General features: G+C 38.4%; 1 protein-coding gene across 11 annotated transcripts in view; it reads right to left on the bottom strand.

Annotated features, from left to right (window-relative positions):
- FOXP2 (forkhead box P2) overlaps window positions 1-27,324 on the bottom strand; it is a 412,383-nt gene that overhangs the window by 336,945 nt on the left and 48,114 nt on the right. For all 11 annotated transcript variants that reach the window (NM_001397273.1, NM_001397272.1, NM_001397271.1 and 8 more), the window contains exon 2: window positions 10,109-10,255. The gene's annotated coding sequence lies outside the window, so the exon portion shown is untranslated. The remainder of the gene's footprint in view (window positions 1-10,108; window positions 10,256-27,324) is intronic.

The following is a 27,324-nucleotide window of genomic DNA, read 5'->3' on the forward strand; positions in this document are numbered from 1 at the left end:
GAAAAGCAGATTAAATACTTCACCTTGCAAACATGGAGAGTAGTACATGCTAAAACAGATGTCCTGTCCAGTGGAACTACTTCATCAAAGGTTGTTGCTATCAGCAGTATTCTTTACTACGTGCCAAACAACATTCAACACTGTATTACATACACATCAGAAGTGTATATATACTGTATATATACACATTCACACACCATAATTAATTGCAATACAAAAGATGACAGGTTATTTGAATGAAAAGACAATTTCTTGCTTTTGATATTAGCCTCCTTTTTTTCCCCTATTTTCTTTTGATAAACAAGCAGTAAGTTCACTACTGCTTTATTTATCATATAAACATAGACAACAGAGTTGAAAAGGACCTTCCTTTCACAGGTAATTTAATTCTCCTCCTTAAGAGGCTTGTTTTAAGTTTCCCTTAGAAATTTGAATAGAAAAGGCAAGATCAAAATCTCAAAATATCACCCTGTAAACCATACTTTTAATGGAAAGATACTAGATAAAAAAAAAAAAATTCCTCTTCAGTACAGTTTTAAACATACAAAATGGGCATGTGAGTACATGCAGGTATTTGTAAACAGTTTAATTCTAGAAGAGACCTTTAAGTCACAGGCTCTAATCCAGTATCTGAGCCAAAAGTGGTAGTGCTACGCTACTTACAGAAAAGTAAATGTGTTTTTTTCTGTTCTTGTTGTTGTTTTCTAACAGAGCTATTTTTTTATGACAAGGATGCCCATACTTAAATAAGAACATCTGTAATATGAGATAGGACATCAGACTTGAAGCTTTTAAAAGAGAACTGCTACAGCCAAGTACTTTACACCCATTTGACATGTGCTTTAAGACAATTCATTTGGTACAGCTGCATGGTTTGGGTTCATCTGTGAAATACTACCCCTTGTTTAGCTCTGTCAGCAGGAAGTTTTGGAAGCAGCCTAGTTTATCCTGGCTCTTCAGCCAGGATATCTGAACTAAAAGACTAATGGAGATGCTCCCTAAACCTATTAATACTAAAGTGATAACCATTTTCTGTTCCAGATACAGACTACATTATTTTTGTTTACTAGAGAAGCGTGTAAAGAATTCTTCTGCTTAGACAGATACCTACCTTTTGTCTTGTCAGATACTTGAGTATTTGTAGCCATACACAGAGACTCAACTTCACTAGCCAAATCCAGCACTAGGCTCAACTCATTTGCAGACAATGGAAAAGCTCTAGGAATTTAGCTGTAGGGCTTAAAACCAAATTTCTCCAAAGACACAGCAGGTCTTCAAAATACCCAAAGGCTTCTATTTCATCATGAATTTTCAAAGACTTTACAGCAATGTATGCATGTTGGGGGATTTACAATGATGAAGTGCAACTCGCACACACTAAATTACTGTAAAATAAATCTAAATTCATCTAGAAAAATTTGATCAGCCACTGATTTTTATAAAAACGTAAGTACATCGTTTGCCAACGTACAGCTGGGGATTCCTCACATGAGACTGCAGTGTTTCGGACAGCTCATCTGCTGCCCATCGCCCCCATGTTCAACATTTTCATCAGAAACAAGAACTGAGAGATAATGACTTCTTGGGGAAAGGTTGATGACCTTGACTCTGCTCTCAATAACTGTCTGAGAAATCATTTATCGTAACTTGCAAAAAAATACAGGAACAAGATGCACCATAGGAATCAAAAGACCGCTTATCCAAAAAGCTCCTTCTCCCTAAAAGACTTGCTAACAGACCATTTTTTCTCTTACGGAAAGATACCAGCTAAAAATGTGTTTCTTACTCTGTCAGAGCAAAATCAGGGGAAGGAGGTGGAGAGAAAGGGGATCACATTTTAGTTTTATTCTACTGATGCTGCTGCCTGTCACTAAAAGATGAAGGGCTGAAATCCCATCAGTCTGGATTTGCAGATCTGAGGATGAAGAATTAGTATTTTTCTGTTTTTGCAGAAAACTCCTTGATGTATGGCTCCATTATTGAATGTTAACAGCTGCAGTTTAAATTACAAATGAGGTTCTATTAGCATAACCCGTACTTGGTTTCTATTTAAAAATACAATTTTAGTCAAAATTGTGTCATTTAACAACTTACATGTTTTCATTTGTTGCTACAAATATAGGAGAGAAGCAATTTTGTATTTCAGCGTCCAGAATAGGAAAACTGTTAACAAATACTTCTAAGTTTATATTGGTATCTTCTTTAACAACAGGGACAACGGGCAAGTGAACGGTCAATGGGCAACGCTTTAGAAAACATAGTCTTAAAAAGGTAGCAGTGCTGATGGGACAAAAACCAAACCATCTTTTGCCATTCTCTCTCCAAATGAATTTTCTAAATAAAATAGTTTTAATAGCCTTAAACTGCACTGTGGAGTAACTGTTTAATTAGCTTTGGTTTCTATCACGGATGTTTTCATCAAATCACAACACGCAACAGATGGTTTCTGCTCTTACGTACTTTGCATCTACACTGTTTGTGTGACTATTTTCTTGCCCTCAAGAAGCTGTTTGTGTTTAGCGTATCTTGTATTGATGGTTTTAACACATGGTTTTAAGACATAAAAATATGTCGTTTTTCTGACATAATACACACATCAGCTCAGAAATTATAAAATTGTTATGAATCAGCCAAGTTTCAACTGCTCTGTGTTTGCACAATTATTTTCTGTAATATTACAGAGCGCTTCACACTGCACAGTCCTCAGTGACAACAGTATTCATTCTAGATACCTGAACTTAATTCTTCTCATACCAAAAGATCTAAAGCAACATCTGCATCACAGAACAAAAGCAAGGCAGGGCCATATCCCTATACTGCTCAGAGGGTGAACCTAACATAAATACAGATCCCAAAGAGATACAGAGATACAGAAGCCTGAATCAACCACTGCTTCCATTAACCAGACAATACCTGATGCCTTGGATGGGACTTGGATTGGGCTGCCATATGGGGGCAACTTAAGAATAGGTTTCAAGATTGCTGAAATATCATCAATTTGAGGAGATATTTGCGACTCCTTTCAGTTCTACATAGATACATTACCTGCAAATATTCATATGGAATGTGTAGAGTTGCAATCAGATATTCAACTCAAATAAAAACTTAATCATGTTTTACCACACTTTTCTAAGTCCTACCTTACCAGAGAGAAATATCCCCCATTTCATAATGATGCCTTATTCACAGCATCACCTTTGGCATTACATACATTTGTGAACAATTACTTTCAAGGGTGAAGCATTGAGAACCTTGAGAACTCACTAAGAATTGCAGCCACCTCCATCAAACCTGACTAATGCATTACTTTCACAAAAACAAGGTCAAATATCCCACTAGTTTTATGTTTTTGTTGCCTTCTTTTTTAATGTTTTAATAAAAAACATAAAAAATATTAGAAGTGTTGTTATTTACATACATGAACTGCGTTCTATATTTTATATGTGGCCCAAGACAACTCCTCTTCACTCAAGCAGCCCAGGCAAGCCAAAAGGTTGGACACCTATGTTCTATGTCTTAACATCTCAGTGTCCAAAATACAGACCATGATATGTACAACAGAAGCCTCCTGAATTATCTGTGTGCAGCAAAGTAAGTTTTGCAAACATACTACACAACTGATACATGATTTCTGTCATCAATTCAACTAATGAATTTAATAGTCTAAGCAGCACTCTAAAGGGGCTATGGTAATAATTAATTAATGTTTTCTACGAAATTCTTTGAAATCCTCAGATAAAATGTAGAGTGCTATTATCATATATGCCCCAGTTTATGGCCCCAAGGACCTCAACATGCTTTGTTAACTGTATATAAGAATCCCTTCATTACCATTCAAATGCTTCTACCTCTGAAGCATAACACTGCAGCTGTTTACCAACAGGCAGTAATCCTATAAAAACATTTACTGAGCTTATATGAAGAGTATTGTGTTCCATTACAAACACGTTTCATACCTTTTCCAATCCCCCAACGGCTCAATGCCAGGGAACTGCAGCTGCACATAGGATGACACCAAAGTTTATAATGTTGTCATTTCAGCAAAAGGTGTCTGCTTGGCTGGCATCCTTATTTAGTTTATCTCCTTCCTTTCACCTCCCTGTGTCCCATGAAAGATACTTCAAATTCAAGTAATATGATTCCATCTCTCACAAAGTAGAAAAGTAAAAAAACTGACAGTTAGAATGGGCAGGTCATCCAACTAATTGATGTTCTCAACCAAGTAAATCAGAAATCAAACCGTCCAAAAACTACTGGAGATAAGATAGCTGAAGAAACAAACTGACAAATGTAAGCCGAAGAAATGAAGACACCCTGGTAAAAAGTTCTCTTTCCTTCCTTGCCTGCTTTGCATCTTCAGACAAGATACAAGGCACATATGCAGTAGGAGAAAAACTATCAGTACAGATTCACACTTTCTAAAAATGACTAACAATGAAAGCATCCTTCCTTTTTCCCTATTTGAAACTTCAGGCTGCCCTTAAATTTTGAGTCAGACTAAGAAAATGATGGGGACTTATTTTTATTACCTGCATCAAATGGGACAGAACCCAGGAAGAATTTTCTGTTATTAACAAAATAGCTGCTGGTTTATATGTTTGTGCTGAATACTACATGCTCTGTTGCTTTCCTTGCAGTCGTTAGTGAGTTTCTTTAAAGGATACCAGTCAGGTTTCTACACCCAGCTTCATTCATTGGACCCAAATAACCATACAGGATCTACTGAGTCTGATCACTATAACGGGTACGGGACAAAATGTCAGTCCTATCATAAGATTTATACCTCAATACAAATACGCACATTTCTTCACTGCTCAAACATACTCTGCTTAGTGGCACCTTGGCTGAAGTGCCCTTTCCATCTTCTCAGAACTAGGTTCTTTTTGGTAGATTTTTATGATAATGTATAAAATGCCATTCAAAACTGAACATTCTTGAAGAGGCAGAAGGATAGGAATATTACAAATCCAACTCGAATATAGCTAGACAAACATACAATCATGGAAAAAAAAAAATCAAGCCTATAAAACTTGCATCAACTATATCTAGGGCCAGTTTGTCAGTCTCAGTAACAACCATGTTGAGAAAGCATAGGTATGACAGTATTTCTAAGGGAGACACGCACTCATAAATATTATTTAGTGCATATGAATTAAAGAAAATACTTAAAAATTATTTACTTAAAAATTATTAATCATCTCTGAGCACTTTCCTTTGCCCAATTCGTAAGTATTTCTTAAAAAACAAAAAGCCTTTAAGCTTTATGAAGATTCAAGGAATTAGGATTTCTCTTTTTCCAACAAAGATAGGGACAAATGTAAAGAAAAGATACAAAAAAAGATCTGAGATACAAAAAGGAACATAAAAAAAAAAAAAGGAATAAAAATTTAACACACTCCAATGAATTTAATTGATCATCCATCCATAAATGCAAGCACAGTATTACTGCTTACTGTAAGCAATAGTGTGCATTATTAGAATAATGCTAAGATCATTTTTGAAGCATATGCTGCTGTTCTTTGTAGTTTCCTAACAGTGGTGTTAAAAACACACACAAAATAATACAGGTAAACCTAGCTGTCCAAGGTCATTACTCACATTATACGGCAGTTAGCTTCAAAAAAACATCTAAGGACAAATTATACCAACATTTCTTTTTCATATGCCGATATCCCAACTAAAAAGCAAATGAGAACTCTGTACGTTCCTTCTAATGCCTTTAGACCATTTGACTCTTCCAATTCAAGGAACTTCTCCTCATATACAGCCCTGATGCATGAACACAAAAAATCTTCATCGTACATTACCATCACATGCAGGGAGATGCAGTCACCACCAGTCAAATTCAAACAGCACTTTGAATTACTACAGAAACCTACAACACTTCAATACAAATGGAAAGTAGCATTTCATCCTAATTGTATTTAATAGAACACATTATCACTACTAGTTGATATTAGAGCAAACTTTTGTCACCCACTTACTTGCATTTAAAAATCAGCTTAAAGCATGCTTTTGTCTGTTATATTAACATGATTTTTTAATTCAATCTTTTATTGTAAGTAATACTAAATTTCAGAATTTCATTATCTCACTTTTACTAGAAATTAACTAACAACATAGTTAAAATATTTGCATTTTTCACGCTGAAGACAAGATATAAGACCAAACCACGTAAAAATCTACTGTTATTTCATAGCTAATATTAACATGGTGTCTAAAGAGCATTATCTTAATGGTTGCATACAATGCCTAAGCACTATTGAAAGTGACATTTTGATAAGCCCGAAAGTGTCACTACAAGCACAATGAAATACATAATCTCAGAAAGAATTTTGTTTACTCTTATGAAAATAGGATGTTTTTGTCAACGCCAGTTATAACACTGCCATGTTCTAATGATCACATTCCATCACAAGAGATGAAACTGATCTACCTTAACATTTGATAGAAAAGTGTAATGATGCCTAAATTTTTGCTGGTCACCTTAGCTATCTTTTGTCAGTGACAATAAACATGCATCTCCAAAGGCTGTTTCATCTCATCTTAAGGTGGACATAAAACAAGGCTGGATGAGTCCTCCTCTGGAAGCACTCACCTTTCTTCACTGACAAGAGAAGTCTACAGCTCAGTCTTACAATACCTATCTTCCTAGATGGCTGAAGAAAGGAGAGATTAATCACACTCCTGATATCATTCTCAAAGAGTACATGGGCAAAATAAGCCTAAGATGAAAAATGAATCTATAATAAGCATAAAAATCAAAACGGAGTGTCTCATAAAAATGCAAAAACAAGGACCTTCTTGCGAAAATAACAGGGATCTGTGCATTTGAAATGTCATAGAGTGTTTGATCTCCATGTCAGGACAGACTCAATCACTTATAGAAGCTTAAGAATACACAGGGAATATTTTGAGAATACGCTGACAAAGTAATATGCTTCTTCTGAATATGAGTAAGCATCAATTTGCAAAAGCTTATAATTCAGTGCAATAAGGACAGACATTCATGGGCATAGCAAAAGCACATCTTATAAGCCATTGAAGCTTCACTCTTAAATTTCACGTCTTTGCTCAAAAGCAAAGGAAAGAGTTGTTAGACCTTTTTTTAGAGCCCATTTTTTTTTCTCATTCTCAGAAACGATACACCCATCTCACAGAAGCTTTTGCGAAGATCCTCAGCCTACAGCAAAACCGTGGACAGAAAATGTCTGCAGAACTAATCCAAGCTGAAATTTAAGAAAACATAAATTTAAAGAAATAGTTCTTTTTTCCTCATTACATCTGACTAGACTTCAGGAAGATAGATATTTCTGTTGTGGACTACTGGATCTCTTCTCCAAAGCTTTTTCCCTGCTTTTGCGTTTTTTTTTCCAAACATAAAAGTGTATTACAAATGTATCTTCTGTTCCATGCATCAAACGAAGAAGTTTCACTTTTAAAATACCTAAAATCCACAGCACGACTGTCCTTCTAACTGGGGCTCTAATTCACAGCTAAAAAAGACTTTCACAGACTTCAGTCTGATTTTCTTAGTTACACTCACAGGTCTTTAAATATAATTTAACACATTTCAGAAAGCTCTCAACTTCTACAATCTCTCATCTTTTACCAGAAGTTCAGGAAAACCCTCAACTGAATAGCTAAATAAATCAAAATCAGAAAAAAGACCAAAAAAAAAAAAAAATTCAAGATCAGAAAATAAAATAGCAGACTCCTGTATGACTGCACTTACCTATAAATATTCCCAGAATCACAGAATAGCTATGGTCAGAAGGGACCTCAGGAAATGGTTTAAATCCTTGCTCAAACAGAGTCAGCTAGAACAGATTGCTTGCTACTGTATTCCACTGGGTTTTGAGTATCTCCAAGGATGGAGACTCCACAGTTTCATGGAATCTCCACAGCCTCTTTCAGCAACCTATCCCAGTATTTGACCACTCTCAAGGCAATGAAGTACCTTTTTATGTTTAAATGGATTTTTATGTACATGTATTCAATGTTTATTCATTGCCTCTTATCCTGTCACTGGGCACAAATGGAATGGAATAGTTAGTTGGAAGGAACCTTCAAGGACTGTTGAGTTCAACTGCCTGACCTCTCCAGGGCTAACCAAAAGTCAAAGTACATTACTGAGAGCATAGTCTAAATAGCTCTTGAACATTAACAGACAAGAAGCATCAACCACATCGCTACGAAGCATTTTCCAGTGTTTGAATATCTTCACAATAAAGAAATTTTTCCTAATGTCCAGTCTGACCCTTCTGGTGAAACTTTGTGACATTCCTGTGCATCCTGCCATCAATCCCCATAAGCAGATCCTGGCACCTCCCTCTGTGCTTCTCCTTCTCAGAAGTTGTAGACAGCAATGAGATCACTATTCAGCCTCTTCTTCTCGTTGGATATTGCAAGTGTCCTCTGCCCCTCATCAGACATGTCTTCCAGCCCCATTACCAGCTCTGTTCCCCTCCTCCAGGCACTTTCAAGTATTTTAACATAAAGTTATATAGTGGAGCCTGCAGTATAAAAATTTCTTTGCACAGAACTACACTACTTCAGTGTTGGTGAGGTTACACTAACACTAAATATAGTGGGAGAATCACCTCTTTCGACTGGCTGGCTATGCTGTGTTTAATACACCCCACAGTGTGGTTTGCCACTTGGCAACCAGGCCACACTGGTGGCTCATGTTGAGCATGCTGTCACCAGCAACCCCCAGGTTCCTTCCCACTGAACTGCTCTCCAGCTGTCTGTCTCCCAGCCTGTGCCTGTCTGGCATTGGTCCATTCCAGGTTCAGTATACCTAGAATTTCCTTTGCTGAACTTCACGTCGCTGCTGGCTCTGTCTTCTTATTATATGAGAATAACATGTTATATATTCCCTTCTTCAGGAGAACGGTGTCTAAATTAGTCCAACTAGTAACCATACAATACCACTCAGCCCATAGTTTAAGCTTGGCACTATACAAAATCAGGCTGGCATTTTGAAGATTCAGGAATTATGTATGTATATATGGATTATACAGTGTCCTGCTTACAATATAAATTACTGCATGACATTTATTTACTTATTTGCCATTTACGACCATTTTCTAGTTTTGGAGGTCTGAAATTTAAGTCATGAAGGATGTAAAAAAATCCTGCATTGTCACAGCAGGAAATACACAGCAAAACAGAAGTTCCTCATTTGAAAATGAGTTTCAAATTTTTCACTCAAATCTCAAGTCTTACAAGTCTCAAACTTTTCTACTCTTAAAAATGGCAGAGCACTAAAAACATCTACAAGGCCTGAGACTATAGCTCACCAAGAAATTTAAACTGCAAAAACCAGAGCATCTGCCAAAAGAAGCTATCATGTCCTCCCCCACACTTCTGGCTGCTAATTTCCATCCTCGTTTCCCTTTGTACCAGTCACAGCCCTTGGACAGCCATACATGAGAAGGCTGGGATAAATCCAGCTGGAAATAAAACCATACAAAGAATTGGCTATTTTCAGCCAGCTCCACTCTCCAAATTTATTTGTCATATAGCCATGTAAACAGCTACACATGCTGAGAGTGAACAGCAATACAGGAAGGGGAAAAGAAGCTGGAAGTGCTTCTAACGCAGCTGTAACAGGTTAAAGTGTTCACTGAATACTCTGGCTAAAGCTAAGCTGTCAACAGAGAGACACAAGCTATTGAAGGACTCACACAAAATCTTCTTGGCATTACTTTTAGGATGAGATGGTTTGGCCTCTGCAGATGCTTGCTTCTCTACTGAGTGTTAGAAGATTCCAGGATGACTAACTGAGATGTAGTGGCTTAGTCCCCACGTATCTAAATTAACTATCTAGATGAGTCGAAAATGGTAGAAAACCATAGTTTGGACTCTTTCAGCAATTCATTTTCCAATAACAATTTTCGTATATGAAAAATAATTGTAGAACAGCTTACCATCACAAAAACATATGAGGAGTATGTATTTTCTGAATGCATTGCAAATTTAAACCATAATTTAACTCCACAGGCAATAAATTTCAATGACATGGTTCTGTATTCCTCCTCAGTGAGCACATAATTCCCCAGTAGAAACAGTCACAACCACAGCGCCACTATAAATCACTTACATTTCTTTGGAGTCACTTAGTCACCTTGCTGGGTTGTAGGAAGGAATGGTCTTTTCCTCTTTGCTCAAACTGGTCCTCCTTCTAGAAGTGCCTTTCACTTCTATGGCAGATAAGGACAAAAAGTCCTTAGCTTTCACTTAAAGTTATCTACAGGTAAAAAACAAAAAGAAAGGAGTATCGTAAGTACAAGTCTTAGTGTTGTTTTTTATAACAAAGTATTGCAATCACTTTTTTAAAACACACATCAGTACATTTATGGGACCTTATTCTTATATGTATGCACTGTACACCCTCTAAGAAACCTCACGTTTTACATCCTTCTTTATAGCAAGCACCCTGGAGTAGCATGCCTGGGATTTGTTATAACAGAATTACTTTTAAAAGTGTAAGTCCACAAAATGAAAGATAATTTCCTATTATCTTTTATTTGTTTTTCAACACCAAAATATTGCATACTTCTGGCTGGGGAAATGCAAGCTATCACTATTAGCTGAACACAGATTTACTGGAAACCATTTTAGTTACTCATTACTAGCAAAAATTCCAATATGAATCTTCTGTTAAACAAAACATCTCTCTGTGTCTCAGAAAGCAAGACCTTGGTTTTGCAATGGACAGCTCCATGAAAAGGTAACTCACCACTCTGCCAGAGCCAATATAGTATATAGAACATTAAAAATTACTGAGGAAGGAAAAAGAACAAAGCAAAACACATTATTTTCCTCTGTAACAAGCCCCATCTTGAAAAGCCTGCTCAGCTCTAGTGCCTCAAAGAAAACAGAGCGAAACAAAACAGAAGTAATTAGAAAAGGTTCAAAGAAAACATACATCATCCACTGGTTGGAGCAGACCTCATATGAGGAGCAATTCAGTATGCCACAATTATCCAGACCAGAAAATCGACAACTTAAGACATTATATGATGGAAGACAGCAAAAGCCTTAACAAAATTGAGATACTGCACAGACCTCATCCATTTCTTGCCTCCTTGAGCACAGATTCAAAACAAAACGCAGTAACTTCTCCACAAAGTAGGTAACAGACCTGTGGACTTCTTCCCAAGAACGCTGTTGATGCAAGGAGATTTCCTAAGTCAAAGGGGGAGTGAAGGTATCCATAGAAGGGAAGCTTCACTGCTCCACAGCAAAATTCTGCTCGTGAAGGTTCCCAACACTTCCCTGTGTTTGTACCTACAATTTCATCCATGTGTACCCATCCAGTTCAACATATATAAATGCAGTTCATTAGCATCCACAGGCCCCAAGTTTCATCTCAATGCGAACATTAAAAATCATATACTTTGAATTCCATCAGCTGTTCTTTTTTTTGCTTTTATCTCTAGGATACAGCAGTGTTTTTGCTTTATTTTGGGTAAGTGCAGATCAATTAAAATTCCTTCAGGGAAGTCTTCTGATCCAGCAGAAAGTGAATGACTGTCATCAGGAGCAAACACATTTTGCTGTCACAGAATAGCCTGTCACTTTTGAGAATAAACTCTCTTAATTAATTCTATCCACACCCATCAGATACACCAAAAGAAAATAGTTGTCTTGCTTGATACAGATCTTTCCAGTTGTGAACTAAGTAACCCTATATGGAGACTTGTGCACTGGCATGTTATACAAAGCAGCAGACTATACTAGCACAAAAACATAGTGGGACAAAAATAACTTCGTTCAGACCTCAGTATGCAATCAAAATGCAGAAATTGATGCCCTAATGTTTCACACAAAAATTTATCTTCCTCAAAATCTGTGCACAGATCTATTTATTCATGTTCTTTCCAGAACTTACAATGAGGAATCTGAATTACTGCTGGTTTTTTTTTTCCAGGTTGATATATCAAAGTATGCTTAGTATTCTATCTACACCCCCTCATCACTTCTACACTCCACAAAATAAGAGGCTGCTGTGATGCTCACTGTTATGTTTGCTTCTGCAGCTCAAATGGCTACACGGAAGATGGACAGAATTCACAGTACAGCATATTAATGACCAAAGACCTATGGGACTACAACAGCAATTTAGGTCACCTTCTTATTCTACCCTTTGTCCAACTGCTCTGTCTGTTTAGAATGCAAAAACAAAAGGACAGGACTGCAACTCATCCAGCTCAAAAGGAATTCAAGTTCTGCTTGACACCTTGCACAACACTGTAATATGAGGGTTGCTCTGAAAGCAATGCCTCCTATTTTATTATGTAGGCCCATGATATTAGAGGTGGACATTGGTGGTATGGTTGAACCTTTTCACCAGTATGCCGTTATATTTTGTTGCTGTGTGACAGACGGCAGCAGAGGGGCAGTCTGACAAAATGGTGTCTGACATACCAATGTGTATGAAGCAAAGGTGTGTCACTGAGTTCCTCCATGTGGAAAAAACTGCAACCACTGACACCCATCAACACTTTCTGAATGTTTCTGGAGTCCAACCAGTGGATGTGAGCACAGGGAGGTGGTGGATGGTGCTGTTCAGAAGGGGAGACAGTGACAGTGGGTCATCTCCGCTACTGCAGATTTTTATGCGTACAACATGCAGACTCTTGTTTATCAATGGCAAAATTGCACAGCTAATGGTGGTGGCAGTGTTGAAAAAGAGCATTTTATAGCTGAGAATTTGCTCTATCAGATAGTGTTATAGTGCTCATTGTATTTGTTGCAGTTTCAATGGAGATAAATAGGATGCATTATTTTTGTAGTGACCTACGTACTAACTAGGTGTAAGAGCAAGCACCAATGAACAAGAGCCAAATGCCTTGGAATCAGCGTATGAGCAAAGATCAGCTTGTTACAGATTTTGAAAATTTATGGCAAAAAAAATCAAACTCATCAAGTATGGCTGGGCACAGTGCAGCAGGCAAAATACTACTGCAGGACAAACCCTTTAAAAACAATGTAATAGTAATAACAATCCATAATCATTATAGCTATAACTGCAATGCTAGGGAAGCAAAAGCATGGGGGATGTCTTACAAGACAACTACCTACTGATTGTCGGATACATGCGAAGATTCTGGCTCCTTCCATGTGGTCTTGTGTTACAGTGAGAAAGTTTACATCTTCCCATTCATGTCATCTTGGCTTTCTCATAGAAGTGCTCATAACGGGGGGAAAGTTGATATGCAATTACTTCAGTGGCAAGTGCTGGGAATCAACAGTTGCCCAAAAATTGGATAAAGAAAGCTTTTCTTTCCCCAACCATTTGTTATGCTAGTCCTTCGGAAGGTTAGATGAGTATTCATGATTGCTTTAAAAATTAATTCCTTATATTCCCTAATTCTATTATACACCTAAAAGAAGTCTTGTTCCAAAGATACAGGAAAATATTTTTACACACAGAATATCTTAGCTTGTGCTTTGAATTTCTGAATAACCCAATGACTCAAGTAATCTATAGGATTAAAGACACATACTGGTTATTTTGGGTATTACAAGCTAAACTTGAGCACAAACTCACACTATTTCCGTAAGCTGCATAAGGCATAAAGCAAAAGCTACGTAGGGTAATGTGATCTTACTAACATTACTGCTACAGGACTTCTTTGGCCATTGATAAAGCCGCAGTTGCGTTACAAAGCCAACACGTATAAGTATTGGTAAAATCACTACAGCAGGTATTTTTACTTTTATTTTTATTATAAAAAAAAATGTCCCAGAGAAAAAATTATTAAAAGACTTCTAAACAATTTTCTCAATTATTCAGAGGCTGTGTATTATTTATAAGAAGAATGCAGTGGCTCAGATCTCTGACTACATAAGCTATAACATTTCATTTTTGTACATAAGCATTCTACAATTTTACTTTCAATGACTGCAGCCCATTGGGTGGAACTAAGTAGAATACTAATGCAGAATTTGGACTGACACCCTATCATATCAACAACCAAGCACTGGTTTAAGATTGAATAATATTTACTCTACTATGTAATTGTATAGTCAACCCGATGTACTATTTCAGCCACATGTCTTTACTATGTTGTTTATCTAAAAGCTTTTACCCAGAAAACTTATCGCACAAAAACAATCACTGTTTTGCTAGCACGTTTTGGAGCCTCTGTAAAGAACGATGTATTAAAATACAGCAGCAAAAGAAACAAACACATCTGCAGAAAGCTCCCTTTGAGCTAATCTATGATATAATTGTCCTAATCTGGAAACAGCATAAAGAGTAAATGAGATCAATCACAATGTGAAGAATTAAAGAAGCAATGGTCCTATCTTTAGTTTTTTGCATCCTATCTTTAGTTGTATACTCTTCCTCTTATGAATTTGGACAGACTTTAAAAGAAAGAAATACTCCACATTTCTCTTGCTGATTTGCCTTAATATACATCGACCAGAAGCATACAACCTGAATCTGAATCATAAGAGGATGGACTGGAAGGAAACCACAGGTAAGACCTGTGTCTAAATAACTCCTCACACGGCCAGCTGTTCACTGTGCCAACGTAAACACTCTGTATGAAATAGATGATTAAAGACAAAGGCTAAGTAGCTAGATCAGACCATGTGCCAACAAAGATATAACACTGGCTTTGGGACAATCAGATGGAATAGGGTGAAGGGCTGTTAAGCTGACATCTGGGCTGAGGGAGGTAAACAGATAGAAGCATCCTTCTGAAGGAGATCTTGTGGCAAATACGACTAGGAATATCTTTCTTCAGCAGTCCCCAGTGGGAAGTGTGTCACCTACTTTCTCTGATATTCCTTCCAGCTTTGCCTGCCCTTCTCACTTCAGTAGTGGGGTGCCATTCCACACACGGATACATAGCAGGATCTACAGACACAAATGCCAAGTAGATAGCTTTGACTCTAGAAATGAAACGTCACACATGGTTTTCTAAGCTAGGGCTTCGCAGTCACTGCTGGCACTGACAGGGATAATATAGGTGAAATCTGAGTTTCAATTCTCAACCCACCTCATTTCCAAATGGTTTTTATCCTGACTACCTGAGAACATCACTTATTTACAAACAATATTTCCATGCTGCTGTGGCAATCCTAAACCAGGTGAATGGTGCAGAAGGTTTCTGCAAAGGAAAAACAGGAGAGATTCCATAAAACCTTCATTCAGCTATTTTTCTAATCCTTTCTCTTTTTCTTCATTCTTTTGCCCCCCAGTCTCGTACCACAGTTTCTCTCCCTTCCTGCAGTACAGTATGTGCAGAGTTTCCCTCTTGCTGGGAGCCAGAAGGGACAGCAGCACAAGAGGCAGCACTCAGTGACAGCCGGGATGCCTCCTTGTCACCAGAGGCAATGCTGGGACACAGGAAGGGCTCGGACTGGATGGAACAAGGGTCAGTGATGCTGAAAAGGTACAAGGGCATGAGGTTTGAAAAACAGACAAGGACTGACAAACGCTGGGGATGGGCCAGGCAGTAGGAGCAGATATTTATCAGAGGAGGGAAGAAGATGACTTGAATTAATACACAAAACAGGGGAGGCCTAATTCAAACATGTGAGCAGCAGTGTGCCTGAAGGAACTTGATCTTGTGGACCTGTAAGCAGGAAGATCTTCTTGTGCTATCTTCAAATCCAAAATTTGCCTTCTGAGTTTTGGTAGACCGGAACGTAATTAAACATTCAGACATACTGTGGAGTTTTCCTGGGCAGTTCTATTTATTTTATTATATTCATGATATGGGTTGGTACGTACCTCACCAAGTAGTGCATGTCACCTTTTTTTGACTAATGGCTATTTGAATCGCCCAGTTCATTTTATACATGCTGAGCACGAGGTGGCTCTGGGGGATAACGGCAAGATTTCCAGGCAGGATGCAGCTGCAGGACAACATGAGCCAATCTAAACTGGCCGAAGCAGCCCTAGCTTCCCTCACCTTCCTCTTCAGCTCCAGCTGCAGACTCCCACTCCTTCCTTATGCTGACTTGGACATTTGCAAAGCTGCAAGGTGAGGCAGGTCAGGGAGCTAAATTATGTGAAAACAGTCCTGCAAAAGTAGTGATCAACTTTTGATCAAAACTGGGATATCCCTGCAGGTGCTAGGGGGGTAGGGCCAGTTATGAAGGTGGGAACACACAGCTGGATGTGGGAGGCTGGCACTGCTGTGAAGCTCACCCTGTGCCTCTCAGGGTATATTCAACACTTCTAAAGGCAGACACAGCTAATTGGATCCCCATTTCCAGCACTGCTTACCTAGCTGTGACAATGGAAGTGTTCATGGAGCATGGTCAGCCCCACCATGGATCTAGCCTAGATTAAAAACAGTTGCCCACACTACTATTGAAGAAGCATTTATTACACCATGACTTAACTAACCTATGGACTCCACCAACCTAAAAGTATCAGGTAGAGCTGCAGCTTCCCCAGCACTGCCATGCCCTGCTGCCTCCCCTTCACTCCTCCGCAGGCTACGAAGATGCACTACAAACTGTGACGATCTGCACTACAAATAAGACAGAAGCACAGTCCTCAGGGTATAGGTATAGGTGTGTGCTCCATCACAGCAATCCCAGGTACCTAGGACAGCAGCACTGAAATACAGAAACCACTTTTTTTTGTTTATGTGTTTTAAGAAACTGGGTCCCATTATGAGAAAGAACATACACATACATAGCTGGCATGCGTTGCCACGTTATTATTGCATCTCTACATAGATATGTACATACTTGAGATCAATTATCCTATTGTTAGGATTTGCATTATAAAATAAAAACTAAATCAGAGTAAAATGCTAAGTTCCTTGGCTTCAAAATTAAACGATTTCATAAGCATTGAAAAGAGACTCTAAATCTACTCTGTATTGCTCTTTATTTTAATTGTATTTGATTTGGACAGTGCATTTATCACATTTTTTTCCAGATGACACATCTCTGGTTTATCTCATACAAAGTCTATATAACATACACTCACATTGCCCATTTCATTTATATATATGAAAACACACAAAAACAACTGCAGACCATAATTCTACTTGGTTATTGTTCATTTTTGGTAGTTTTGTTTAATAGACAGAAGAGTAAACATTAAATGAAACCTTCATTTCAGCTATCAGCTTATAAAAGAGCAATCAAGCATTCTATGACTGAATTGAAAGTTCAAGAAATCCTTTTCCTTATTTAATAATTTTAGATTTTTCTATATATTTATTCATTTTCCACACAATTAAAAAATAAAAACAAAAGAGAGAGAGAGAAGGAAAACACTTACAGAAAATAGACAGGGAGAAATACCTTATCTGCATTTCTCTTCCGATTCTCTTTGGACAACAGTATTTCCTAAACGTAGCCTATTCACTGCTGGATATGTAATTACCTTCAGTTCATAGTCTAGACATTAATGCTTTCGTAGTATTTAAGACTCCTTGTAACATGCTTGCTGCTTTAAGTAAGCAAGGCTAAATCTTGACCAGATAAATTAGCAAAGAATGCAATAAAAGCTGCAATAAAAGAACTTTATCCTCCAAACCTTCAAGTTGCTGCTAAATGAGATTTCTTTGAAATGCAGATCAGTTGAACTAGATTAGTGAATTTTAGCTCCTGTCAACATCATAACAAAATACAAATACAATTGTTCACTGGCCTTATCTCCATGCTTCCATCTGCTGCCTTGTTATTTACTTTCCTTGATTTACTATGCAGATCTAAATAAGACACATCAAGGAGGGCTTACAACACAATGGCTTCTTAAGCTTTACATCAAGGTATTTGAAACTGAAGCCCTGAAAGGGCTGCCATCAAAGACATATCTCTAATGAACTTCCATATCAGAGGAGGTTTGGTATTTAATACTGCTGTGAAAAGAAAAAGCTACAAATCAGAATGGCCTATGAAGGAAAACGTCTGCAAATCTTGATGAGATTAGCACCTAGCAGAATTAATATCCCAATAAAAATGATATCTAGTTCCTCGAAGAGTTAAACTTCCAACCTTTGCAAAAATAACGTGCGGTGTCAGAATGGGAAAACTCGGTTGACAAGGTTAAAAGGTCGGGGTGGCATTCTTTGTTTCCCCACAAACTGCTCAAAAAACAGTTTTTGCTTGTGGCGTAATTAAGATGTTGTTGACAAACAAGCCTTGGAAGGAAAGCATTAGCACACACAACAGCACTATTGTGGGGCTTTCTGCAACATCGCCATTTCACAGTATCTTCAAAAAATTAGCAACAACTTCATGGTGAAACAACATAATCTAAAATGACAGCATGCAACATTTGTTCATCAATTTTACTATTTCCCTTTCTCCCCCACAGCAATCTATGGCAGCGCAGGATAAAATCTTCTGTCAGTTTGCTTAAAGAAAAACAATCCTTAAGTGCCATTTCTGCTAGGTGCCACGACCCCATTCGCACAGCTCCGTAAATGAAATAAGAACTTTCCTCCTGACCGTTTCAATTCTCTGCATTAAACACATATAAAATGAAAATACGAAGTTTACAAGTTCCCACAACCCGTACTAACAGTACATAAACTAACAGTGTGCGGCTGTTTGATGGTACCTTTAACCAGGCACCGGAGTATACAAACAAATGATGCCTTTCTTTCTTAAGAAAGCATTTCAATCATTTATGTTCCTCTCTAGCGAGGGAAGATCCCACAAGCATGTTCCATTCCGCGGATCAATCAGCTCCAAACCGAAGCAGACATGTTGTATGCTCCAGTGCCCGGGAATCATGCTGCAGGCTCACCAGATGATGAAAATTGAGGTATGCAGTGTATGGGAGCCCCACATGGCACCCGCTAGCTTCTGGGCATGTCAAACTTTACTACTACCCTACAGTCAATGACAGCAAACACCTTCCCTTCTCTTCTTGCCTCCAAACATGCGCTTGTCTTTCTACCCTCCTTCCAAATTACAGGCAGTCTTCCAGAAACAAAGCCCCCAAACAGAAGCAACCTCCCATGGCTATGCTGCAGAAACCGCGCTCGTCTTTTTGCTAGATTTCATTTCATATGGGCTGCGTTCCAGGCTTACTTACGGCCACAAGAGACCACTACCTTGCCTTGTTTAATGAAACGACAAAACAACAGATTTGCATATGTAAAAGCAGGTGCTGTAACAGGTTTGACTACTCTTGACCTAAAGCATGTAAAAAAGATTTATCAGCAACAGCTGTCCCCGAGGTACGGGGGCTCTGACGGGCAGTCAAAACTTTGCCATCTGCACTGCCGTGTGTTATAAATGACAATCTGAATTAAAAGCTGGTCAACAAATCTCGTATAACTAATTCCTCCCGCATCCCTATCCATATGTTGAATCCCCAAGACACACAACACTTGGATTATCTATTATAAATACCAATCTTTAAATCTGAGCGAGTTGCAACTTATTCAAGGAAGAAGCATTTAAATAATTCTCTGAACGTACATACGTCTGAAACGCTTCGACTGCTTTACATCACAATACAAACCTGTAGTCTTTTCAAGTTGCATTATATCTCTTTTCAGAATTAAAAAAAATAGCTATAAATATTTACATAGTCTAATTTGGGGATTTACAGAGCTACAGCATTGTTTAGCTTGTGGATTATTAGCCAATATAATTTTTGTTCAGCTCAACTTCTCTGAAGTCTTTCGTGAGTGCCCCAACAAAAAAAAAAAAATGATTGACAGAAAAACATCTCAGAACACCTCTGTATTCTCTGCGCAACGGATGCATGGAGGGAAAGAGAGGTTTGCATTTTACCTTCTGATTTTTCCATACAAAGAGGAACTGCTGTTTTTCCCTCAGACCAAAGGAATGAACCTGAGAGTCTGAACGTGACCCCTTGGTGCACACAGCGACTTGTTCTGGAGCTATGCTAGCAGAAGGTAGCACCATATGCCCCAAGCCCCAACTTGGATGCTCTTTCCACAGTCTAATGTGCTTGTCAAAAGATGTTAAAATCACAGATTTACTTTCTCTGAACGTACTTCATTACTGTACAGAGTAAAAGACAGGATAGTACAAGTCATCATGTCTTACACAGACTGGCCTCCAAAACATCCTTCCACCAGTTTAAACTGGGAAATCTTTTTACTGGTGGACGATGACTGTGGTGTTTAATTTTATGCCTGATATCAGTCACAGCCATTATAACTCTTACTGATTATAAATATGTTCTAAAATATATCGTTAATCATTTTCCTTCTCATAGACCTCAGGAAAAATTACTCATTACTTGAAAATGAATGAAAATTCCCTCTATTTGCTCCAGTTTTTCTTTTACTGACCATTTTAAATTTAACAAACAAACAAAAAAAATAAAAACTACGCTGATTATATCAATGTAATCCAGGCAGAAAGATTTTTTTAATCTTTTTTTTTTTTAAGAAAAATAAAAACAAAAAAATAACCCATGGAGAACAAACAGGAAATGAACGTAAGTAATAGCAAAGTTGCTTCGCAGTACTTCTAATGAGTTCTTTAAATGCTGCAGCAAATGTAAATTCATTCACTCGGGGTTTTGTTCGTCAGTTTTTAGAAGAAACACTGCCTTTTCTAAGCATAAATACGTGCACATGTGCATTTCCCTGCACTGCTGAAAGACGGGATGCATCTTTTTCTCAAGAGGATAATAAAGCGACCTTGCTAAAATTTGTGAGATCCAAGTGTGCCTTTAAACAGCCACAATTTACTGCAAAAACAATGCAGTCAAAAAAAAAAGAGGAATACAATTTATTTACTCGCTAGGTTGTAGCTGTCTGCCGAGAGCTACAGCGATCCCCTCAAGAGCATAAATATTTAGACAAATTTCAAAATGTGTATTATATACTTGACAGCACATATTTACATGACAGCTCAGCACTACAGCAATCTGATCGAAATATTTCCTATAAAACAAAGTCAAACTGGAGGAAAAAAAGGAGGCAGCTCAGCCGTGTAAAGAGGCTTGAGATTAAAAACAGAGCCATTTAGAAACAGATTAGCCATTTAAGTGCTCGTGTCAAAATTACGATAACCTTCATCTACTTCTCGATTCACTGTATCCTACGGATGAGTTTATGAAAATCTCAGATGAGCAGCACACAGCATTAACTCCGTGTCTTCTCTAACTAAGCCCTTTAATTGCCTGCTCTTCATCTGCTGCCCTCCCCAGGTCCCACCTCAGGCACAGGCAGTTCAGTGCGGCTGCAGGCGTCCCCGCAGGGCCGCCCTGCCCGGGAGGGGGACACGTCCCCTGCCCAGCACTAACCTCCAAGCCGCAGGGAGACAGGGAAAAAGGTGGAATAAGCCTCATAAAGGCTGCTGTCACTCCTGTCAGCGGTGCAATGAGAAGGCCGAGGGAAGGCTCTTTGATCTCCATGAAGCCCAGGGCTCGTTTATCCCTTGGTGATCTTGGCCTTCTTTAAAGAAATTACACGTGTTGGGATCAGATATGGTGTTTCGGGGGTTGGCTCACAGAAGCAGTAACAAGCACATAGGCACTCTCACTCTTAAAAACACTACCGTGAACAGACAGGCAACCCTCTGCCAGAAGGTGGAAAGCAAGAGACTGGGTAATTCAGGATGGCAAAACGCATGAGAAACATATGCAGAATAAATGGCGAAGAGACTTATAAACACAAACTGTGTTGTGTGAACAGAATGGAAAACAGAGCTGGCTGCACGCAGCCCTGAGACATTCAGATGTGACTGACCATGGCCCCATCCGTGGCTGGGAGACAAGGAGAGGGGGTGGCACAGACAGGGAGGAGAACACTACATTAAAAAAACCCATACAGTTGAGTGTCTGATGTTCCCAGAGCATTCACAGAAATACAGTTTCTCCAAATCCAGTAATGTAAGAGAAAACAGGTGCGAAAGACTGGGAAGAATGCACTTACTGAAAAGATGCTGTGTCAGCAACTTGGAGGTCTACCTACACTCCTGCCAGGGAATACAGGTATTTCAGAGGAGCTACTTGCAAGTAGATAAAGAGAAAATAAAATATCAAAGATAGAAAGGATTCACAAGGAACAGGCCCTGAGCCATGCAGGAAATGGGAAGCGGCTGGTCAGCAATTAGATATTGGACCACCTTGTTTGCTCACTACTGTGCAATACTAAAGTCAGATACAAACACCAACCATGCACGTCAGCGGGATGCAATCGCTGCCCCATGCTCCCTGATGAGCACACTGCTCTCACCTGCACAGAAGCAGTGAGCCCAACCACCCCATTTAGCTGCACTGGTGAAGTGTTTGGTGGACAAAGCCAGTCACTCTCAGGTGAGTCACAAGACAGGGAAGGCTGCAAGAACAACTTTTTTCTTAATGAGGGTATTTGTTAAGTTAGTTATTTCACTTACATACTGTTACATTTAGCTATAATCTTCACCATCAAAAGCTAGGAAGCGGTGGTGGAAAAACGCTGAGGATATTTGTTCTTCTTATTCTACCCTCCTTTCAAATAGTAAGCCAATTGCTTGGACTTCATATTGAAAACTATTGCATTTTGTAAAAAGATAAGTGCCTCAGAGTGCACAGTGGATGGTTTCCAGCCTCGGACTTATTTAATGTATTAAGTAGCACATAGAGGTACTCTCTGCATTCACAGCAAATAAAAAACAGACTACTCATATTTTATATTAAAACAAGGCACCAACCAGTGAATTTTCAGATACTAATCTCCCTACTAAAATATATGTCCTTAGTGTTTACATACAGCAGTTCTCTTAATAAGCTACCTTAATTTTGCAAGTGGGAAACTGAAAAAGTGGGGAAATGCAATTATGAAGTGTTCTTTTTATTTGCAATTAAATTCCAAGGTTGCAGAATACTGTATCTGTCCCAATTTTACAGAACTGCTTAAGGCATCTGCCAACCAAGTTTCAAGAGGATTAGCTGTAATGAAAATGCAACATATGTAAATACAACGACGTATTTAAATGTCAAATATTTCAAACACAATAGCAAAATTACAGATTCAAAGTTATCTTTCCAAACATAGAACTCTATCAGTTTCCTCCGGGAAAGATAAAAACTTGGAAACAGCAGTTCTGTACTCTTCTATAGAAACTACACAACGTGGCAGCACCCTTACCTGGCCTTCTTAACGTACTGCTATTTAACTGAGCCTTTGGGGTTTCTTACGAATACACAGCATACTCCACCTTTAAAACCCATTCCACAAACTTCAGATTCACACTGGAGATCCAGAGGAATATTGTTCCTAGCAAAAAGTAGTTACACTGGGAACTTAAAGAAGCACTTTTTATCTGTGTTCTCTGGGTATCTTGTTTACCTGGTATTAGGTGTAATATCAGAAGAGGAAAAACAACACCCTTATACAAAAAAAATAAAACCATGCAGCTAAATGCTCTTCTGATTTCAGACACATTTTTCTCATCTCTGGATGTAGTACAACCTTGCTGTGAACTGTTAGGTTTCCACTACTTACAGACAGACGGTTTCATACCGCTCAACAGAGATTACTGCTGTCTATCTAAATAGGGCTTACAGTGGCATCAGCATATTTTATTAACTCAGAACCATAAATCCTATTCTTGTGTGCTCTCAAAGACCAGCACTCCTAGGGTCAGTTAAATTTACATCAGCATGGCACCTACCAGGAAGAAGCTTCAAAGTGAAGAAGCATTCCCTTCTAACACCCCCACACCCCCCAGAAATTTGGATATCTACTCAAAGTTTAAAAACTCAGCACACTGTAACGCTGCACAGCACCTCAATACACATACATGAATATAACGTAATGAATATAACTACTACATTGTATAGAATTACTATATACTATATGTATAATGTAAATACAACATAAGTTTTCTGTCTTTCAGTAATTCTCCCTCTTTTGCACCATAAGCTATACGCAGGATAGCAGACCTTAACATCCACACTTATCTGTGACTCAGACAGTAAACTCATGGAAAGCAAAAAACAAACATTTCTGAGCATTCGGGGAATGCTCCTTTGTATCTCACTGAATATAAGTACATGGAAGTGCAACCAGATTATTTTTGCACATATTTCTCTGCTCTCCTCAGAACTGAGGAGAGGAACACGACGACTACGTTCTGAATATACACTGTTAAGGACTAAAGAGCAAAATGAAAAGGTAGACAACAAAGTCAAGGAAATAACAGCCAAAAGTAACAAAGAAATTTTGAATTCAATTGAAACTCCACAATCCAAAAAATGTTGTTATTTAAAAGCCTGGTGTGTGCTCACGTGTACCTTTACTAATGCAGTAATGGCATAAACAAATAATACAGTAATGCCATAGGTGACTCCCAAACAGACCTGTAGCTTTACACAAGCAATATGCATTTATCCAAATAAATACTGTTTGTTTTTTTTTTTCACTGAGTTGGACAGAACAGCATTTAGCCTCTAGTCATCATTAAGAAATACAAATCAGGTATCAGTGTCTCCTTGGGGGAAGAACCAATTTTAGCACCTCCCTCTTTATCATTAGTGACAAAAAAACTCTATACTGTAGTCAAGTGGTTTCCTCAAAACAAGAAAAGAAGTGCTGAAAAATACCTTGCTGAACCTGGAGGCTCTACAATAAATTGTATATTTAATTCCATCAACCTGCTATGTTTTCTCCATTTTTATTTTTATTTTTCCCCTAGTAAGCATCCTAAATCAAAATCAGACATGGGGCAAGAGGAGACTATTGTTGAACTTCATTTTAGAGGTCTTTTCTAACCTAACTGATTCTATGAAAGTAACTCAAGTTGTGCCAGGGGAAGTTTAGATTTGACACAAAAAAGATTTTCTTCTTAGAGAGGGTGGCCAAGCATTGGAGCAGGGCATCCAAGGAAGTGATGCAGTTCCCATAAGAAACAGGTGGACACAATATGCTAAGGGACATGGTTTAGCAATGAGACATGACCAATCAGGCTGACTGTTGGACTTGATGATCTTCAAGGTCTTTTCCAACCTAAATGACTATGATTTCATGAAGGGACCTGTAAGGGTCACTGAGTCCAACTCCTGTCTCTGCACAGGATCGCTCAAAAATCACGTGAAAAATACGTCTGAGAGTGTCATCCAGACACTTCTTGAATTCTGGGAAGCCCAGTGCCATGACCTCTTCCCTGAGCAGCCCTTTCCAGTGCCTGACTTTCTCATTGAAGAACCTTTTGCTGATATCCAACCTCAATCTCCCAACTTCATGCCATTGACCACAGCTCCCAAATCTCTTCCAGCAAGGCTGTGCTCCAGCATCTCATCACCCAGTCCGTATGCATAGCTTGTCTTGCCCCTTTCCTGGCTATTGTTAAACTTCATGTAGATGGTGACTGTCTAACTCTAGTTTGTCAAGATCTCTCTGTAAGGCCTCTCCACCCTTAATGGAGTCAACAGCTCCTCTCAATTTATTATCATCAGCCAACACGTTCAAAACACCTTCAAGTCCTACCTCCAAGTCATTTATGAGAACATTAAAGAAAACCAAGAACTGGATAACAAACATGAAATCAATCTGTGTATCAACTGCAATATCTTAATTATTGCTAAATATCTATAATGGAGTAAATGACTCTTTAAAGTTTTCCTACTGTTTGCTAGAAATCAGACATAATTGAAACACTTAGAAGCCATGATCCTGGTTCTACAATTTGAAGATTTGATTTGAAAGTGATAAACCAACTTAAAAGACTAAGTGGTCTGCAGTCTGAAAGCTTGTTTTTATCTTATTTTGCTGTAATACAAAACTATTCAGCGTAACTTCCTTCTCAAACAGCAATTTACCAATTCAATACTACCACTGCTATGAAGAGAAAAAGTGTGCTTTGAAGCTATTTGATCTCCTCATATCAAAACTGCAGTCTTGTACTGATTTCAGAATCTACTTTATTTGCTATTTTGCAACAAAAAAGTAGAAAGACTACAAAAAACAAATGCCAGAAGTAAGCATTTTGATCAACGTAATTCTCTTTCAAAAAGCAAAACTCCTGCTGTTCTCTTTCTTTTTTTAATAGAAAAAAAAAACCCTTGAAATTTAACAACAAAATAAATGTGTGTATGACTTGTTTACATCAGATAGGAATAAATCCCTCACAAATGTGGAGAACACAGAATTTTCTTTTGGTACCTTAAGAAAAACACTTAAGGAAATGCCTAAAACACTCAGTAAATCTTTTGACAACTTAACAATGCAGTAGTTCAGACACCATTGCAATATGCAGCACATACAGAGTTTTCAAGTCTGTATTTTTTCAATTTTAGCACAGATAAAAGGGATAGGGTCCAACTGTAATGAATGTGAAAAGGTAGGGGGTGCAGTAACGTGATGTATCACCAAGAAATGGGAGAAGTGCTGAGTCTGCAACACTGATGACTTGCTGTGATCTGCATGCCAGCAAAAATATGGTTTGGAAGGGACTAGTAAAGTGGTTGGCCCCACATAGGAAAAAAACCGATGTGCACTAAATACTTTAAGCATGAAAACTTACAATAAACATGAAATTCAGCTACCCAAGTGAAATTGCACAGAAGCTCCTTTCTTCAGATGCATTCCAGGCTGCATCTACATAAACACCATGCTGGCCTTTAGCATGCTGCCACAACCTCAGGATTCTTAGTAATACCTAAGAGAGTTTGAGGCCTACGTTTTTCACTTAAATATTTCTCAATTGAGCAACTCTCATTTTTCCAGCTGTTCTGTATGAAGACGGTCCTTGCAGATAGAGTGACCGCTCACAAGGACCTAAGTGACTTTTCAAGGCCCATCAGTGTTCAAAGGACTGCATCTTGAGATGGGACAGGCAGAGTTAGACCACTACCACCACAAGGGGAACACCTCCCCATTTCCCATCTTCTCCCTCTGCCCTTCCAGGTGGAAAGAGAAAATAAGACTATTTAATCTCTAGTGTATGCAAGGGTTTCTATAAACCAAAGCACCAGCACTTCACTGAGAACTCTTAAATAATTTGAAGAGTATTTGCAATAAAAGTCCCACACTTCCTGAAAATCAAAGAGCAAAAACATCAGCAGAGAGATGGTACTTGGCCTCACATTTGGTGAACAAAGCACCATTTGGGCCTGCTAATAAACTGCAAGCAGGACTCCCAGGCAGATATTATCTAAGGTTATCTTCTTAGGCAGAATGGTCAAACATTTCAGGGATAGCAGATGGACAAAAAAAAAAAAAAGTCATGAAAGCAGTAGAGAAAGAAATTAGTGGACTATAAACCTATAGGAAGAGTGCTGAAAGAAAAACTGCAGACAAAAATACTTACTCTTAACAGTTAAAACTCATTCTATGTCTATGTCTAACACTGACAGGTTTCCAGGCGAGCTCCAAATTACAATGACGAAGTATTTTGTCATCAACA

This window comes from Gallus gallus, chromosome 1, assembly GCF_016699485.2.
Source record: "Gallus gallus isolate bGalGal1 chromosome 1, bGalGal1.mat.broiler.GRCg7b, whole genome shotgun sequence".
NCBI classification, from domain to species: domain Eukaryota; kingdom Metazoa; phylum Chordata; class Aves; order Galliformes; family Phasianidae; genus Gallus; species Gallus gallus.